Source organism: Acinonyx jubatus, chromosome B4, assembly GCF_027475565.1.
Source record: "Acinonyx jubatus isolate Ajub_Pintada_27869175 chromosome B4, VMU_Ajub_asm_v1.0, whole genome shotgun sequence".
Taxonomy (NCBI): Eukaryota; Metazoa; Chordata; class Mammalia; order Carnivora; family Felidae; genus Acinonyx; species Acinonyx jubatus.
The window spans coordinates 30,802,995-30,821,266 of record NC_069387.1 but is presented as its reverse complement, the minus strand read 5'-3'; the positions used below and the strand labels follow the sequence as shown (position 1 = coordinate 30,821,266).

Sequence of the window (18,272 nt, the reverse complement as noted above, 5' to 3'; positions counted from 1 at the left end):
ATGCTGTGTATCTCTGACTTTGAAATCCCCACTGTTCTATTTTTAAATGGTTGTATGAAAATACAGAAACTAAGCAGATTAAGTAGTCTTGTTTCTAAATATATTTCCTGTTGTAAATTACTAGAAATTGCTTATGTTCATTGAATTGAATGGGTGGACAATGGGAATATCCCCCTAACTTTTTGATGAACTGTTCAATAATGTCACCTATTGCGTAAATTTGCATGACGGTTTCAAAGTTTCATTAGCCATTCTAGACTAGGAAATTTATCAAATATTGAATAACTAAATTGAGTTAAAATAACTTTTTAGAGTAAGTTTAAAATAAAAAAAAACTGTTTCTTTTGTGTGTTTGAAAACTAGACAGTGGGCTAATAATTCTTTGTCTTTTCAGATTATTTCATTTGTGTTCTGACAGTAATAACCATGTTTTATCTGGCTGTCAGGGGTCCTTCTAGGATGGTCTTGAATTCTAATGTATTATTCATTCATTATGTTGAACAGCAAGAATAAATTAAATATCTAAAACAATATGAAAGAAGAGGAAAGCAGCTCAGTTAATTCTAGTGAAAATAAAAGCTATGTATTTATTCCCAGTGGAACCCTGAAACTTGTTGATGAGATGGCTATTGGTAATTGCTATAATCTGCAAAGTATTTAATTTTCCTCTTTGTACAAAAATGTATTCATCTAATATATTCAGAGTTTTGTAATAGTGAGTTTCATTAAAACGTGCCACATTTTGGCTGTTAATATAAATTGTTAACTTCAAACTTTAAGATTGCTTTTCATTATTACTTTAATATTAACATATATGCTGATAATTTTCTAGCTTCTAAAAAGACAGAACGTATATATATTGTATTAATTTCTAATTTAAATGTATCATATATTTCTGCATTACAAACTCGCTAATATTGTAAGGAGGTGAAAAACAAAAGAGCATAAAATAGAAAATATATCCCTGTAATTCTGCAATATTAAATATTTAATAGAATATGTTAATATTCTGGTGTATACTGTTTGGTTTTCTTTCCATGCCTATTGATATGTATTTTAATAGTTATATAGGTTTTAAATGCAGTGGATGTACAGTGATTTAACATGTCTCCTACTGTATACAGTTAAGAGTATTTTGCCAGCTTTCTAATAGACCCATTATAAATATTTTTCCTTTTAACATCCATGTGGATAGATCCTTACTGATGTCTTGTCCGTGTGTTTTTCTGTGTCGACAAGTGCCAGCAGTGGTGTTTGGGCCTTCACATTGCTCATTCCCAGAGGTCTGAGAGGGTGTGGGGTAGAGGCTGTACTCCCAGAGTGCCTGTTATGTTCTGTCTCCCCGACTAGTCCCTTTAGATGGGGGAAATTGGTTTTGCTTAGGGATGGACCAGCTATGGACCCTTTGCCTGGATTCAGGAAGAAGTGATCAAATTGCAAGGATGGTGAGGTGGGCTATGTGTAAGTTATTCTTTAGTGAAGCCATTAAATACAAATTTGAACTGATAAAAGAGAAACCAAATGGCCATCTGAAGTGAATGCCCTGCCTAGTTTTTGAGGAGTGGAATGGCATCAACACATGTGTGGTTTTGAAGCACATGTGATAGAAGACTGAAATGAACAGAACCTATTCATTTCCTAAAATCTTACGTAATTTATTGAGTGGGTGAACTCACTAGTCTGAGGGCAGAGAGGGAGAGAAATACTCCTTGCCTATGGGCAAATATTAGTGATTAACAGTAAACTTTGGCTTTACGTTGCCTCTCAGAGTTTTGGTTTAGTTACTTAATGTCAGCAAGCCAGTGTTGTTCCACTGTAAGTGAGAATAATTTTATATCATAAAATTATTATAAGAGTAAATAAGCTAAATCATGGGTGTTGCTTAGTACAATATGTGTTATTAAACACTCCAGTTAGTCTCTGCTCTCGTCCTTTGGTCTCATCTTACTGTCTCTAGGATGTTAGGGCAGTGTTTCTCAAACCTGAGTTTGTGTTAGAATTGCCTGGAAAGTTTGCAGGAACACAGATTTCTAGGCCTCAGCCCCAGAGTTTCTGACATCTTAGGTTTGAGGAGGTGCCTGAATATTTGTATTTCTAACAAATTCCCAGGAGATGATGCTAGCGGTAGGGACCACACTTTGAGAACCTCTGGGTTAGGATACTATAAGGGCAGGTGTTATTTGGAACCAGGAAATTTATATAACCCTTTCTTTTTAACCACCTGCATGGACAACATTTAGATCATTTCTGGGAAAAACTTATTATCACCTAGTCCCATTTCTCTAGTCAAATTTTATTTGCTTTGGATTATTACAGAAATTTAATGCTGGAATTAACTAGTTATTTTAGGGCTAGAGTGATCTAGATTTTTGAGGAGTTTGATAACATTTTAGTATATGCATATAATATTGGCTTAATTTTAATGAAAGCTACTTAATAAAAGTTGTTTTCCTTTGATGTGGACTCTCTGTATGTGTTTATAATGGATCAAGTTCATTTGAGAATGGATTTGTTTTCAGAATATTATATATGTATGTATATTTTTGGAATTTTAAAATACATAATTTTAAATAATGTTAGGCTGAGAGTTTTAGTTAATTTCTGTGTTAGCTTACTCATGAAAGATCTGCAGGAACTAAGCTTTTAATGGCATTATTTCTACCAGATGTTTAAAACAACTGGAATTGTCAACCCAGTATTGTTGTGAGTTGCCAGTGATCTGAGAATCATCTCTGGGAATGGAGCGTCACTCATGTAATTTTCTTGATGAGTGTGAGACAGGGGCAGGCACCAAATACATGGTGTTGACACACTTAATTTAGTACTCCTTCCACAAAGCTATTACATTGACTATTAATTGGCCTTCTGATAAAATTTCTGCTTAATGCACATGATGAAAAAAAATGCATCCTAGGATACTAGCCGCTGCTTCTGAAATAATTCGCACGCTCTGAGATCTCATTAGTGACAGCAAGCAACTTTTGGTTTGAATGTAATTACGATTCTCTTAAATATAATGACTAACATTTATCAACCTGTGATTTAAAAAAATTTTTTTAACAAAATCCTTAACTTAGAACTTTACAGTTTGTTGTTGTATTGTGTGGTCTCTCTTCCTCAGCAGTGTGAAAAGCAAATAGCAGCTTGTCTGTGCCCTGTCCTTCACCAGTCTGACGTTTCCTGTTAAGGCCTCTGTCTGCGAACAGTTTGCAGGTGGCACGCTTAGCAGCATCCAATAAGAAAACTCCGTGTTGCTTTGTGGTTTGAAAAGCATGCATGGTGAATAGCAGTTTCTGCTCGTGTTTTCCTGGTTTGGTCTTTTTCCTTCTTTATTTTTTTCTTCCTGGTCTTCCCCTCCTCACTTATCATCTTATGTTGTAAGATTTAAGAAACAATTTTTTTTAATGTTTATTTTCAAGACGGACTGCAAGCAGGGGAGGGGCAGAGAGAGAGAGAGACAGACAGACAGACAGACAGAATCTGAAGCAGGCTCCAGGCTCTGAGCTGTCAGCACAGAGCCTGATGTGGGGCTTGAACTCACAAACCATGAGGTCATGATCTGAGCCAAAGTTGGATGCTTAACCAACTGAGCCACCCAGGCACCCCTATACCATTTTGTTTTAAAAACATAGTAAAGACATTTTTCTGGGTGGATTATGTCCCTATGGCACTTAGTAGTCACTTAAAACTATAGGTGGGATAAAGATTTGCTGTTTTCATTTATGTGGGTTTTCTTAAAGTGAGGCACACTAAGGTTGAGGTTGTTTAGACAGGCTTCCACTGCATGTTATATGTAGCGATGATTCTGAAAAATAGCTGGGGTCGAGGCACCAGAACTGCTTACTGGCCCTCGTCCCAGTTATGTGGCAGCTGACACGCAACACAGATCCTCAGTGGTGTGGTCTAAACTTATGGCCGCCTTTGTTCAGGAGACAAACGTTATGCTGACTGCATGACAGGGTTGTGCCAACTTGGGTTATAGCTGTTTGTATAAGGCTCAAATTGAAAGTTTCCTGTAATTTTAGAATTCATCTGAAGAGGATTCAGAGAACAAGACAATTTTGTTATCCTTTAGGAATATAGCTTGGATCTTGGGGTGGAAGTCTTTCTGAGTCTCATACTACAGATTCGAGAGATTTAAATTTTCATTTCTGTCCAGGAAGCACTTATAATGTTAGGTGCTTAAGTGTTGGAAATCCTTCCCTTCTCTTTGCATTTGTATTTCTTATGCAAATACCATGTGTGAAATATCAATTATACTGCAGTTATGTGCAGGATGAAGGTTTCTTTTGCAATAAATATGAAATCTTCCAAGTGCCTTATAAATAATGTGTTAAGATTGAAAAGAAATATTATCTTCTGAAAATCAGCTTCTGCATTTTCTATATTATTTTGAATATGTATTTATGGATTTTTTGATTATTTAATTGTTTTGAATGGTAGTGTTTTTGGTTTTTTGGTGTCTTGTTTTGTGTTTTTTTTTTTTTTTTTTTTTAAGATTTTACCTCTATGTAAGATTAAGACTCTGAGAGCTTGATGAAAAAGTTGCTATGGTGACTGTAAATACAGGGTTGATGTCTCCAACTTAGGAATGGGTTTGTGTTCTAACACTTCATTTTAAAATAAACTATTTGGAACGTTGTTATTTTTTCATAGAAATAATATTGCAAATAATAAATTTCAGACTCAATCAAAAACTTATTTAAACCAGAAAGTAAAGGAAATATTATATACTTCTGTCTTTATGAATATAATGGAGTACTCATCCTCCTTACCTACCCCCACCTCCTACCCCCCCCCCCCCCCCCAAGTGAATTCTCATACTAGAAGAGGTTTAACAGATGGTCTCTTTGACTGGCAATTTCTCTTACCTTATGGGACTGAAATACAGTGCGTCTTGAACCACATGGTGCTTTGGAAAATTCCTTCCTTCCTTCTGTAAATATTTACTCTGTACCTACTGTGTACAAGGCACTGGGCTAGGCCCTTGGGATGTAGCATTGAATAAAATGGACAACAATCCCTGCTTGAGTGCATGCTAGAGGTTGGGAGCTTAACTTCTAATTTAATGCACTGGGACTGGGGTAGAAGACCAGCATGAAGAAGCCTGCCTATAGGGCTTGTCACCTAATGGCAAACCAAACAGCAGGGAGGGGGTGCTGTGGTTCTTAAAACTTCTGCTTCCTGGACTCTGGCTTCCAAATTTTGGCCTCTATTGATCTATTATACATTTCTAAATGTAAGATTCTCAAGGTAGTCATGAATTCATCTTTGTCTTCATAGTTTCAAGAGAGCCTCCAGCACTGGTGGATTTGCAAATGCTTAACAACCCACTGTTAATGTAGTGTTTGCCAATTTCTGTGATGTAAGTACTCTGCCATGGCCTAGTTCAGGAAGCCAGTGTGATGTCACTGAGTGTGGAGCTGGGAAACACAGTCATATACCATTCTAGAGTGTTTCTCCTGTACAGAAGCAGTGGACATAAATAACTTTTAGACCATACATGAGGTAAAAGAGAGTAATTAAGAAGTGATGATGAGTCTTAAGTATTTGCTACATTTTACTTTAATTTAGTTCATTTCATTGTAAATTTGTACAATTTAATTTTTAATAATGACTCTGCTGGCAGTGTACTCACAGAAGTCCTGAAAACTTAACAATCAGTTCTTGAGAGCCAGAACCACTCCAGCACAGCACTGAGAGTACCACAATACCTTGCCTGAAATCCCTATGGCGAGGCATTAGAATCCAGAGTTTTTTCTGATTTTAGAATCTGATTTAGACATGTGAGTATTCACCTATTTACTATTCACAATTTTACATCAGTTCAGGTTAGCTTTTGCCGGCAAATGTACTTTCTTACTAACTTATGAAGAAAAGGTTTGTTTCTGGAGCCATTTGATTTTGGAATTGTGGAAAAGGCATTGTGAGGCTGTATTACTTGTTTGCAAATCAAGATTTGTTACTTCATGTCTGCAAGAGCCTGTGTGTTTGCTTTCTCCATATGAAAGAGAATAAACTCAGCATGTTATCCTACTGGGATCATGACTGCCCTACAGGAGAGTCACATGGCTCCTGCATTTGTGTGGTGGCTCTTCTTTCCAGAAGCCTCTTGCCTTGTGACTCCCTCCCCCCTTACAGACTCATCCTGTGCTTCCTTCTTCCCACCCAGCTTTTTGGCCCCACCTCTCCCGGTGTTTCATCCCAGCAGATCCTGATTCTTCCCTTTTCTGCACAGCCTTCTATTGCTGCTCTTTTTACTCTGTGCTTGCTGTAGCCTGCCATGCAATGATGGTACAGAGGCCACAAGTTTTCAAGTCCAGCCCTATGAGCTCATACCCCAGGAAATGGAATGAAACTGACAGCTACCTCTGAATAGCGATTTCCAGCAGTAGAAATGCATGTCCACACAGGACTTTGGATATTGATGTTTGTGTCTTTGCAAAGCTTCTTTTCTTTCCAGTACTTCACGTGTACTCTTATCAGTCAGTCATCACCCATTTCTTTGCGCACCTCTTGCATCTTGTGTCTTTTTTTTTTTTTTTATCAGTGAGCATATATCTGAGGGACTTCAGCTAGTGCTAGCATCCGGAAATGAAGCCATTTAGGGAACGGGAGGCATTGAGCCAGTCTTCCCAGAGTGCACGCACATGCTGGACACACAGATTTCCTGACTCTCTACCAGTTTTTAAGGTTCCACTGGGAATATTTGACACCAGGAGCTCTGAATCACTAATTTCAGGGATTTTTCCATTAATATTACCTTTTTATGAGGGGAAACTACTGAGTGAATTTAACTTATACTTTAACAATATTATATAGAAGTTAATTTCAGCCTTTCTGCATGAATAGTATTAAAGATTTCAATCTTGTGCAATATTCCATTTTGTTCATTTATTACACTTGGAAACACGTCACAGTTTGTGAAGTGACTTTTTTCCCCTCATAAATTACCACTTGCCTAAGTGTGTTTCACTGTCTGACAGGACTGAATCAGGTCAGTTTTTAGGTGATGGCATTTTATATATAATGTTCTTTTTCCATAGAAAAAACAACAGCCTATTAATGATTTGTTTACTTGAAGTCTGTTTTTATTTCTGGCAACTTTGTTGTTAATTGTCTAATCAGATTTGTGTTTTAAAATAAACACTAATTTGACCAGTTTTTGAGCCTCTATTTCCCTCTCTTTTAGGTTAGTGTGTAGAAATGTAAGACCTGTTTTTAAATGTCTCAGCAATAGCCTCTTGTGTATTTGCTCTTATGCCTCTTCAGTAGTATGTGGTCTGTGGGGTGTCTTTTGTGTGAGAGTGATTTTTATTGTTTGAGCAGTTTCTAGCGTATGGGTCATTAAGACTTTTTCAGCATGTTCTATGATTTCAGAGATAAAACTATTGATGAGGAATGTGGACCCTACAGTGCTCACAGTCTAGATTGGTCTGCTCTCCAGTCTGTGAATACCCAGTGTCGTCTTGTCTTGGCTTACAGTTTCCTATGGTAGCTCTTCTGGTACTGTTATTACTTTTTACATTTTCTTTCATTCCTTTGGTTATTCATATTATGTTTTAAATCTACTGTCTCCTGTCCAAGGTATTGACTATATTGACTTCCTCAGAGGAGAGCAGGGTGATGTTCTGAGACCACGGTGCCCTCCCAGAGGTACCAGAGTGTCACTGCAGAGGTTCAGTCATGAACAGTGGAATCTGGAATTTAGGATTCCCCAGTGGTGGTTGGTATTCTGGTGCAGACACTCTTCTAAAAGATTATGGGAGCTTTTCAGGACCTTAAACAAGGAAATGTGATGATCAACGGGAAATAATGGATCCGTGCTATATTTCCTTATAATGTCTCACAATAGTTTTTCTAATAATATCTTTAGAATATTGAATGCTTAATGATCTAATGAGCTAAGTCCTTATTCCTCATGACTGCTTCGTAGGTTGATGGTATTTGAGACATATTGGTATAGAGAAGAAGTACTGTTCCACTCCATTACTCCTTCCCTAGATTGTGGGGGTGATTATTAATGTAGCCTTAGCTTTTCTCCAGATTTTCTTGTTTTGTAAATTTTTGAGTCTCTGTAGATTTGAAGACATAACACTCAGTGATTTAAATACTTTTTAATATATACTTCTGTATTTGAGGAGAGCAGTGAAAACTCCCTGAATATTTTAAATGTTTTTATGCTATGCTGACGATCTATTTATTGGCTCCAATTTATGGAAATGTAGGTTTTAACTTGGGGATTGAACTGAATGGTGTAACTGGCACCATAGTGAATTCGTTTTGAAGAACCTGGGATGGAGTATTTTTGGAACATTTCATTGTCCTTTTGTCTACAGAATGCCCTATACTTTCACTGTCATATTGTTTTTAAACACCAACAAAACACTGATGTAATTCGTGTACCTAAAACTGGTTAGGGTAATTGCCCAGCAGGTTTAGTATCTGTGAATGAAAAGTGTTTTTGTGCCAATACCAACAAACTATTGAGCATTTTGAGTTAAGTGTGCTCAGATTTGGCTTTTTAAAACCTAAATATATTTTCAGGATACCACAAATTGGATATTAGTTTTTAAAATTGTTTTTCTTTAACACTGCTCCTTTTTAATATCTGTTGCTGTCCTTAGTCACATAAGACACCGGAAGAAACTCCTTCCATTGCATGGCCTGTCTCAGAGCCTTTTCTGTAGCCCTGTTACAGGAAGTAGCTAGTGCTCTGTGTCCCACAGGCTCTGGGTTTGGCGTGCACAGAGATAGCATTCTCTGATAAGCCCCTTGGTCCAGTTCCCAGCCCTTAGCACTTTTTGTGTCTTGTTTCTGTGTTACAAGCTGTAATCTTACCCATCTTTACCTGTTTCTTCTCATACCGTTAGACTTCTCCAAGACCTACGGAGAAGAAATGTAGGAATGTATTTAAAGCAGCTAGTTAGTCACATAGAGTTTTTCTAAATTGCTAAGTGGTATTTTTGCTGAACTTAATATTATTTTAAGCTCTGTAATACACTTAGTCTGCCCAGTAATACACTTAGTCTTCAGAATAAACAGAACATGAGGCTTCCAATGAAGACGGTAACATCAGCCACCACTGGCTCTTGTGCTCACTGGCTTTGGGCCTGTTCTCTTGCTCAGCATTTACACCTACAGGCTCAGTCAGGTATGCTCATAAGAGCCTCACGAGTTTTATCACAGCTTCACAAAAGTTGGCATCACTATCACCTCCATTTTCTGGGTGAAGAGAAACTGAGGCGTAGAGAGGTAACTGGCCCGGTGCCACCCAGCTAGTTAGTGGTAGAGCTTTGATTTGAGCCAACATCTTGCAGACTTCAGATACTGTCATCTTAGCTTTCTTCTGCCACCCTTCATTTGAAAAAGCCCACTTGTCCTTGAGGGCTGCACCTTGTTCTGTCCCTCAGCTCTTTTATGCCAGTTCACCTGCACTGACTTCTTTCTGTAGGCTCTCAGCGTTCCCTTGTGTATTTCGACACCTCCTAACACTGGCAGTTGTTGCTGTCTAAGATCATCTCCTAAAAGCTAACTTGTGTGGTGTGGTTGAAATTGTAATGCAGTTCCTCATGGAAATTGGGGTGTTTACCATCTCATGGCAGCCTGCTGAGTACCTTCTGAAGCTGAGCATTTGTACTGAAAGGTAGCATTGCAGATGGCTATTTTGTTATTCTGTTAGATGTAAATGTTTAGGGAAGGCTGAGTTTATGCGAAAAGTGACACACAGATTGTGTCTCTTGGCACTTATCTTTTAGGTCTCCCTTTACATGAAGACTTGTGGCTCTCCTTTTCCTTGATGTGGCCATCCTTGGGCCCTCTGGTTCTTGGCCATGGTGGAAGTTGTATGGTGGACAGTGTCATGTAGTGATTCCAGGTAAAGCCATTGGCTTCAAGTACACTTGGGCAGTTCTACCATTAGAAGTGGTGGTAGAACTTAACCCTGTGGGTTTCCAGTTTCCCTGGGTATTAAGTGGATATGATAGTAGTACTGTGTGTATTTTGAGGATTAAATAAAATAATGGGTAATAGGTCTAAACACAGTAGTGGTAACAAATGGTAGCTACTGCCATTAATATCACTCCATTGCTATTGCTGCTGCTATTATCATAATCACATTTTTTAATACCCAGGGATTTTGTGTTATGACTCTTATTTTTCTTCTAATCGATGTAAAGGGATTCCTTGTTTCTAGGTTTTAACTTTGAACACTTATGTAGCAAAATGGGAAGACAGAGCAGAAAAACAAACTGGAATACTGCAAGGTAAAAATAAAGAGAATTTGAGAATATTTAGAAGAGATTTATACTCTGCTAATATGTAACTTTGTGGTGTCAGAGTGATGTAATAGAATTTAAGAAATGTGTGTTGCTATTTAATTGAATATCAGAAAATATGTTTTTAATAGTCTCTTTTATTATCTTAAAGCAGGGGTTTGTGAATCTGCTGAAACTATATCCAGACTTCGGTGCCTCTATGCATTTTTTTCTGTGGAGAAGGTTCATGGCTTTGTGTGTCACACAATTCTTGGCACATACTAGGCAACAGGGTGTGAAAGAATAAGTGTAAATGAAACAGGTGATGAATGGTAGCCTTCTAAGCAGGTGCAAAGTTCTTTATCAGAAATGGTACCATAAGACAGGTAGAAACCAGAGACCAGAGGGGTCAGGGGTTATAACAACAGGAGTTGGCTCTTATTTTGCATTAATCTACTGTTTCCTGAAATTCTAGGCTCAGCCTCTTTCAAACATACATTTGGCTTCACAGAACAATTACATCTGGATCATAGAGGATTGAAAAGTAGGAGGACTCTGGCATGGGGAATTGGTATTCCTTGAACTAATGTACAAGCCACAATCTCTCTCTCTTTTTGTAGGCTGTGAAAAGAGCTTGATTTTCTGGATATAAGCAAAAGTGTGAGGTTAGGTGATGATGCCCAGAGGGCTTGTAATACACTAGCTACTTGTAGTAACATGCCTACACTCTTTAGAGGGATTGCAAAAGATATAGAATAAGTGATATTAGTTCAACATGTGTTTATTGGGGCACCTTTTAGGCAGGAGCAAAAGATTAATGAAATTGACCCTTTCACAAGAAACCCAAGAACTGGTTACAGAATCTTCATCTGTTAAGCTTATTGTTGTAAAGATGAATTAATCTGCTCAGTGTTATTTGAACAAATATTTGATTGTCTATTCACCTCGTCAGTGGACTAAAACTTAAGTTTCTTCCTATTTTAAAATATCTCCTATTGTTGAAATTATTTTTAGTATTGGTGTGAAATAACTTTAGGTCCCACGTTGAAAATATGCATTGATCTAACCTTCCTGAGAATATTTTAATATACCTCCTTGATAATATTTAGCTACTACTGGTTCCTACTCCATCATGCTTTTACCCTCCCAGTTTCTATGAAAGCTTGTTGCCTTTGGTTTACTTCTTTTTTCTTTTCTTTCTTTCTTTCTTTTTTTTTTTTGGTCTTCCCAGATTTCTTCAAAGGTGGAATTGGAGGGAGGGAAGAGAAACCTGCAGTCTCAGCTTTATTCAGGCTTTGGTCCTGACTTCTGCACATGCTCCATGTTCAGATTGGGATCCTTAACTAAACTCATGGCGTCAGCTACCACTACGTGCTGGCATTGCCCATTTATATTTTTTTAGCCAAGAACTCCCCTTGGCACCACAGACTCCCGTTTCTATTTGTCTTCTGGGAAGTGGATACTGGAGCTAGGATAGTTTCACCTCTAAGTGAATGCATCACTTTTCATCCCAGACTTCTTTGTCCTTGTCCTTGCTCTCTGTCCAGTCACCCAAGCCACAAACCTAAACATTTCAGATTGATCCCCTCTTTCATAGTACCAGCCCCAGCATGTACCAAATCATTTTAAGTAAGTCTCAATTCTGCATTAAAAAAATTTTTTTTTAACGTTTTTATTTATTATTTTTGAGAGACAGAGAGCATAAGCAGGGGAGGGGCAGAGAGAGAGGGAGACACAGAATCTGAAGCAGGCTCCAGGCTCTGAGCTGTCAGCACAGAGCCCGATGCGGGGCTCAAACCCACAGTCTGTGAGATTATGATCTGAGCCGAAGTCGGACGCTTAACGGACTGAGCCACCCAGTCGCCCCTCAATTCTGCATTTTAATAATTACACTTTTTATTTCTCTTGTCACTCCACCACCTTTCTGTTAGTCTACCCGTCATGACTTCTTCATTGTCGGACCAAGGAGCTTTGTTTACCTTCTCGTCCTTTCTTCATAGTCCTTGAAACCTGCAGAATGAATGCAAATTAAACTGGTGTGCATGTAAGGATGCCCCACAGTTTTCAGGGTACAGTTCATGTGGTTTAACTTCATCCCAGTGCCCTTCATCTTCCTCTGTTGATAGCCTCAGTCTCTTGAAACTCTCTCAAATAATAATAATACGTAACATTTCTTGAGTACTTGCTATTTGCAAACTGTTCTGTGCAGTTTGTCAGAATTAAATAGGGTATGTAACAACCCTATCAGTGCTGAGACCCAGAATGTTCACACTGCCCAAGGTCGGGGCTCCTGGGTGGCTCAGTTGGTTAAATGCCCCTCTTGATTTAGGCTCAGGTCATTATCTCACAGTTTGTGGGATGGAGCCCTGCGTGGGGCTCTGTGCTGACAGGGTGGAGCCTCCTTGAGATTCTCTCTCTCTCTCTCTGTCTCTCTCTCTCTCTCACTCTCTTTCTCTCTGCCCCTCACCAGCATGTGCACATGTACACTCATGTGTGTGCTCTCTCTCTCTCTCTCTCTCAAAATAAATAAACAAAAAAATAAAAATAAAAAAGGATCTCCCCAGGATCATACAACTGGTGAATCACCTCTCTGAGCCTTATTAATTTTGGGGAGCCAATTCAAAATTCACAGCCTTATGGTAATGAAACGAGTGGAGAGCACTGCAAACAACAGCTTAAACAGGACTCCACTTCCACTGTTCCGGGGCACGGATGATGTCGTTTTCTGTGTGTGAGCAGTAAGCTAAAGGAAAGCAGAGGCTTTGGCATTCCTCAGAATAGGTTTTCCACAAAAACGAAGGTTTCCAAGCTCTTTGGCCTTGACTACCTACATCTGTCAGATGGTACTAGATTTCAAAGGATTTGCATTAAGTTTCAGTATTAAACTGCTGTGTGAATTGGGAAAATGTCTAACTTGCTATTTCTTTTGTCTGTCAAATCTGAGGGAGAAGGGATTGACATACAATTAGTATTTATTCTGTGTTCACTTAAAAAAAATTGCTGAAACAGGTTATACTAATGAAGAGTTGTTATAAAGAATTTCATTATTTAGTTACTTTTTGAATAAACCTGCCAGTTGGTTTATTAAAACCAACTCATTAAAATGAGCCTAATTTAATCAGCATTGTGTTGCATACTGAAGATAATTTAGGCTAATGTCAAGGACACCTTTATCTCTCCTTTGTAGAAGGTATTGAAATAATGAGTGTAGCAAAAAGGAGTCAGAAAATGTTTGAAGTTTTTCATCTCTGCCTCTGGGTGGATATTTAAAAATCACACTTATCCTTTTTGCATGCAAATTAAACTGAAAGGCATTTTGTAATGTAACATTAACGTTATATTTTACAAAACAAATTTATTGAACTTTGATCTTTTGCTAATATTCGCTTGTGGTTGTCAGAATGAATAGTGACTTCTTATTATGTATCAGTGTAAACTGAACTTTCATTCAGAACTTTGAGGGAACAGAAGTAGTGGGATTTTATGCACCTTCACTGGAAAATAAATCACTGTTAAACAGCAACTCCCATTTCTTCTAGCTTGTTTTTCCTAGGGCACTGTTTTTCTCCCTAGATCCCCAGCTCCCCAAAGTCTTAATAGAGTCATCTGAATTCCTTTCTTCCTTTACTTCAGTTAGAGTCACTTTTTTCTGATGATGCTTTTAGATGGAAGCTGAGACATCAGTGGGGGTCTCCTTCAAATTGTGAAGTCAGCAGGTAAGGGATTACTGACCCCCCCCCCCCCCCCCATGAGTTCCCTATACAAATGGCAAGTTGCCTTGGAAACAAGGCCGGTTATTTGAGTAGGAACATTATCTTGTCTTTAAATGCCAGAGAGGATGACTTACCTGCCTCTGTTGCACCTTCTCCAGGTGGAAAACTGTGTTGAGATGTTTTCTGCGTCACTTGACTGGAGCCACAGCCAAATTTTCTTTTCTTGTGCTTTTAATTTTAAACATGATTTGCAAAATTTAGAACTGAGGAAGTGATCCTTCAAATTTCTATTTTAGGATGGGAAGTTTTCCACTACTGATTGCCAAAAATAATAATAATAATAATAATATAATAATAATAATGAAGTGTTATATATAGTTCACAAGATTTGAGTGGCAAAAAATTTTAGTGATGAGTCATTTGTCATATGTTCAGCAATAGAATCAGTGATGGGTTGATTAGGGAAAGGATGTGATTGTGTAAGTTCTGTGAGATGGTGTTACTTGATGAAAGACTGACTGGCTGATGGCTCCTGTGTGCCAGAAAGTACCTGGTACAAACTCCAGCACAGAGCTGTATGGTGCGAGTTGCTAGGAGAATGCAGTAACAACTGGAGGCTTCCACAGGACTACTCCTTTTCTCTGATGTCAACATTTGTATTTTGTTAGTTGTATGGTGGAAGGAGGAGCTGGGAGTGGTTTGGGCACATTGAGACAAGGTTTTCAGGTCAGCAGAATAGGCCCTGGCTTAATGTACCTGGCTGGCTGAGGAGGTAAAACTAAAAGGCACCTTCGTAACCAGAGGGCCCAACCGTGCTTTGGTGGACTCACCAAATGGAGGCAGAAATACAGATGCACAAGAGAGTAGGGCATAAGCTCTTACTTTTTAAGACTCTGTGATCCTACGCAGTGTAATTATGGTGCTGTGTTTCTGGGCCGAGGAATCACATCGGCAGCTTCTTATCCATTAGGCGTCTGGGTCAGGAATTGGGGGGGAGTTGAGGATGGTGACATAGACTGTCATAGACTCTGGGTCTGGAGTTCTCTCTTGTCCAGCAAGAGAGAAGAGGCAGGATTGAAATGCAAGAGAGGCTAATGTCCGGGAGGAGACAAGAGCCCCAATTAGGGTCCTTGCTCTGTTTTTATTAGGATCAGAAGGCTTACAAGCATGATGGACATGCACAAAGAGACAATGAAACCTTGAACATTAACTCATGGCCGTGGGGGAAAGGGGGTTTTGAAGATATGTGGTGTTAGGGTTTTGGGTCAATACAAAACACAATTCTGGTGCTGGGTGGAAGGTTGTTTACAGCAGACATGAGGTCCCACCTTTGTTTACCTAAACTGGTCTAGGGGACAAGAAAGATCCGAGTGTGCTACCTCAGGGTCAACAAGGCACCTTTCTTTTGCTGATTAGCTCAGCTCTGGGCAACTTTGCCCTGCTCCTGTCTATAGCCCTGTTTACCTGTTTTTTGTCTTTCCTTCTAGTGAAAGCAGCTCTCTACTATTGTACTAAATTGGAAGGTGCTTCCGCCCTTAAATCTTGTTTACCTAATCTTAGATGTTTTCATCCTGAGATTTCCTATTCCTATACCTGGGGGCCTTTGCCCTGTTTACCTAATCTTGTTTACCCAAACTTGGGTGTGTTCATCCTGTGGCTTTCTAATTCTTTATGCCTTGTTAACCCATCTGTGCAAGTTCAGGGAATTCCTAAGCTTATTCCCCACAATAGACTTGGGAGTGAAGGAGGCAATGGCACATCTTTGTGGGACCAGGATTGGACGTATCATGTTCTCATTAAAGCTCAAATAACATCACGATTGGTGCTGTGGCTTATGGTAATGTATCTTTTGATTACAGTTCAGAGCAAGACATTGAAAGGCTATGTGTGTATGGTTTTGGCTTGTCTCCTTATGCCGCATTTCCTCCATGTTTGACTTTGTTTAATAAAACCTTTATTTTTTAAAATTTAGATCCCCACATCCCAGATCATGGCATTTATAGTAGACATTACTCTTGAGGAAGTCTGTCATTTCCTGTTCATTAATGCAGCTGTTCCTGAGTATTATTCCTGAATAGCTATTTTTGAATCAATATGTAACACATATTAGTAGTTAAGCATTAAATTGTGTACAGATTAAAACACCTTGTTGTTGAATCTTATTTCCACATCTTACTTTCCATATAGGTTGGAAGACTGGGAGAGGGGCACTGTGGGGAAGGCTCAATAGATGAGCTGCCTCTAAAATCTCAAGCTGTGGAGCTGGAAGTTTGGGTGGATTTGAGGTCTCTTCTTCTCATGGTGCCGTGTGGGGCAAGGACCCCTGGCTCTTTGCCATTCTTAGCTTAGCCAGAAGAAAAGTGGCTAGCTTTCAGCATGCACATGTCATTTTAGCATTCCTTTCAAAGCTGTAAGTCTTTTTTTTTTTTTTTTCCATCAGATAAAATATACTTAATTCTTGAAATGCTGATGAGGCACGGAATTAATCTTGCGAATATAGCATTTAAAGTTTTTCAATGGCGAGCTTGAGATTATCCTGCAGTGAGTTAGTTTTCATTGGTATAGTTTGTATTACTACTATTATAAAACATCATTGGCTCAAATATATTCTTTTACTATTGTTCTGCTTACTCAACCAGTAAAACAGTAGCTCTATTTAAATGAGCTTTTAATGAAGTAAGCAAGTAAGGCTCAGAGAATGACTAAGGATTTAGTATTGTCTCTATGTCATTAAAGTAAGTTAAGTCATGAGAAAGTTTACAAATTGATTTAATAGTTTTTCCTTCATGTCTACATAATAATTAGTTATTACATCATTACATTTAATTCTGAGGTTCATATGGCTTCTTTCCCAGTTTTACCCACCATCATCTCTTTGAGCGAAAGCTGCATGTGTTCATGATAAAGTCACAACAAATGCCACCTCCTCCAGTTTGGAATCAACCTATCTACATGTGATTAACCAATTTCAGAGTTATTTTCTTCTATCTTACTGTGCAATCTTACTTTTTATTAACACTTAAACAGTAGTGTAATGTAGTTGTAACTTCATGGACGGGTACAAACAGAGCAGTGGCACTTGGTGATGGGGATGGGAGGGAGAGGTGTTTACATTATATTTGACAAGTGGGTCAGCGAGCTTATGGCTACAGTATTTGCATATTTTCATTGTGGTTTGTGGTTGACATACTCAAGGCTATTAGTTGAACATTACTCTTAAATTGGGAATCTAATTACTCTGAAGGCTCAGTGGGTGATAGAGTGTATCATCCTGAGGGACAGCAGAATTAAATCCCAGCTCTGAAATGTAAGCTGGGGAGTATCATAGCTGAATGTTTCACTGAGATTTCCAGATGAAGCATAGTGCCTTTTTAGGTATCTGTGACTTTCTTAAAGGATGCTATTAGCTCTTGTGGGACAGGTAACCTTTCAGCGCGGACAGGTAGGGGTGTGTGATGGTGTTGGTCTTCTTGATTGTTCAGGTAGCAATGGGAATGTGTTGCCCTCCTCTATGTGATACATTGTTTAAAACAGCACTATTAAATATTTATCTAAGTAGATTACCTTCTAATGTGTAGATTACATACAGTGCTAATCTGTATACTCATGCTAGTATCTGTTCTTCTTTTATATATGTGTTATAGGTTATTTAAATGTGCTTTATGGGAAACAACTGTAAATGAAGGTTTTTGTTTATTTGTTTCATTTTTAAAGGCATGGATAAAGGGGAATTCAGGAACCCAAGTACTTGATCTATTTTTACCATGTTTTAAAAAAGTACATGCCTGAGTTAAAGGGGGTGGGGAAATTGGAATTATTGATATGTGTCACCCTAATTATAGAAATTCACAGGTTGACCTGCAGGAAAGAAAAGTCGTTTTTGGAATAGGGGAGCTTAGAATTGTATATTTTGAAACACTATTACTTCAGTTAGAAAATACATGTGTCTTTAATCACTTGATTTTTATTATTAATTTTTAGAAATTTACTGCATTGTGCTATAGCTCTCACATTTGCACTGCATTTTGTTTCTGTTACATTTATTATTTTAGCCAGATTTGCCGATGAAACCTCCCTGCCATTGTTCAGAGTTATGTGTTACCTCATTATTTTGGGGCATCATCATCATCATCATCACCAAAGTACTGTGTCAGGAAAAATATTGAAAAATGTGGGAAACGTGGATAATTCCCCACCAGAGGCACAATCAAGTGCATTTCCTCTTTTGTGTTTCTTGCTGATTTTTTTTTTTTTTTTTTGAGGGAAGGAGAGAAAGAGCAAGGGAGGGGCAGAGGGAGAGGGA

At 38.4% G+C, this 18,272-nt stretch overlaps 1 protein-coding gene across 29 annotated transcripts in view; it reads left to right on the top strand.

Moving 5' to 3' along the window:
- Positions 1 to 18,272, top strand: part of PARD3 (par-3 family cell polarity regulator) — a 665,533-nt gene that overhangs the window by 240,814 nt on the left and 406,447 nt on the right. The window contains exon 1 of one of the 29 annotated variants that reach the window (XM_053225512.1): positions 9,784 to 9,877. The exons of the other annotated variants lie outside the window; for them this stretch is intronic. The gene's annotated coding sequence lies outside the window, so the exon portion shown is untranslated. Of the gene's footprint in view, positions 1 to 9,783; positions 9,878 to 18,272 lie in introns of those variants that run through there. 29 annotated transcript variants of the gene reach the window in all.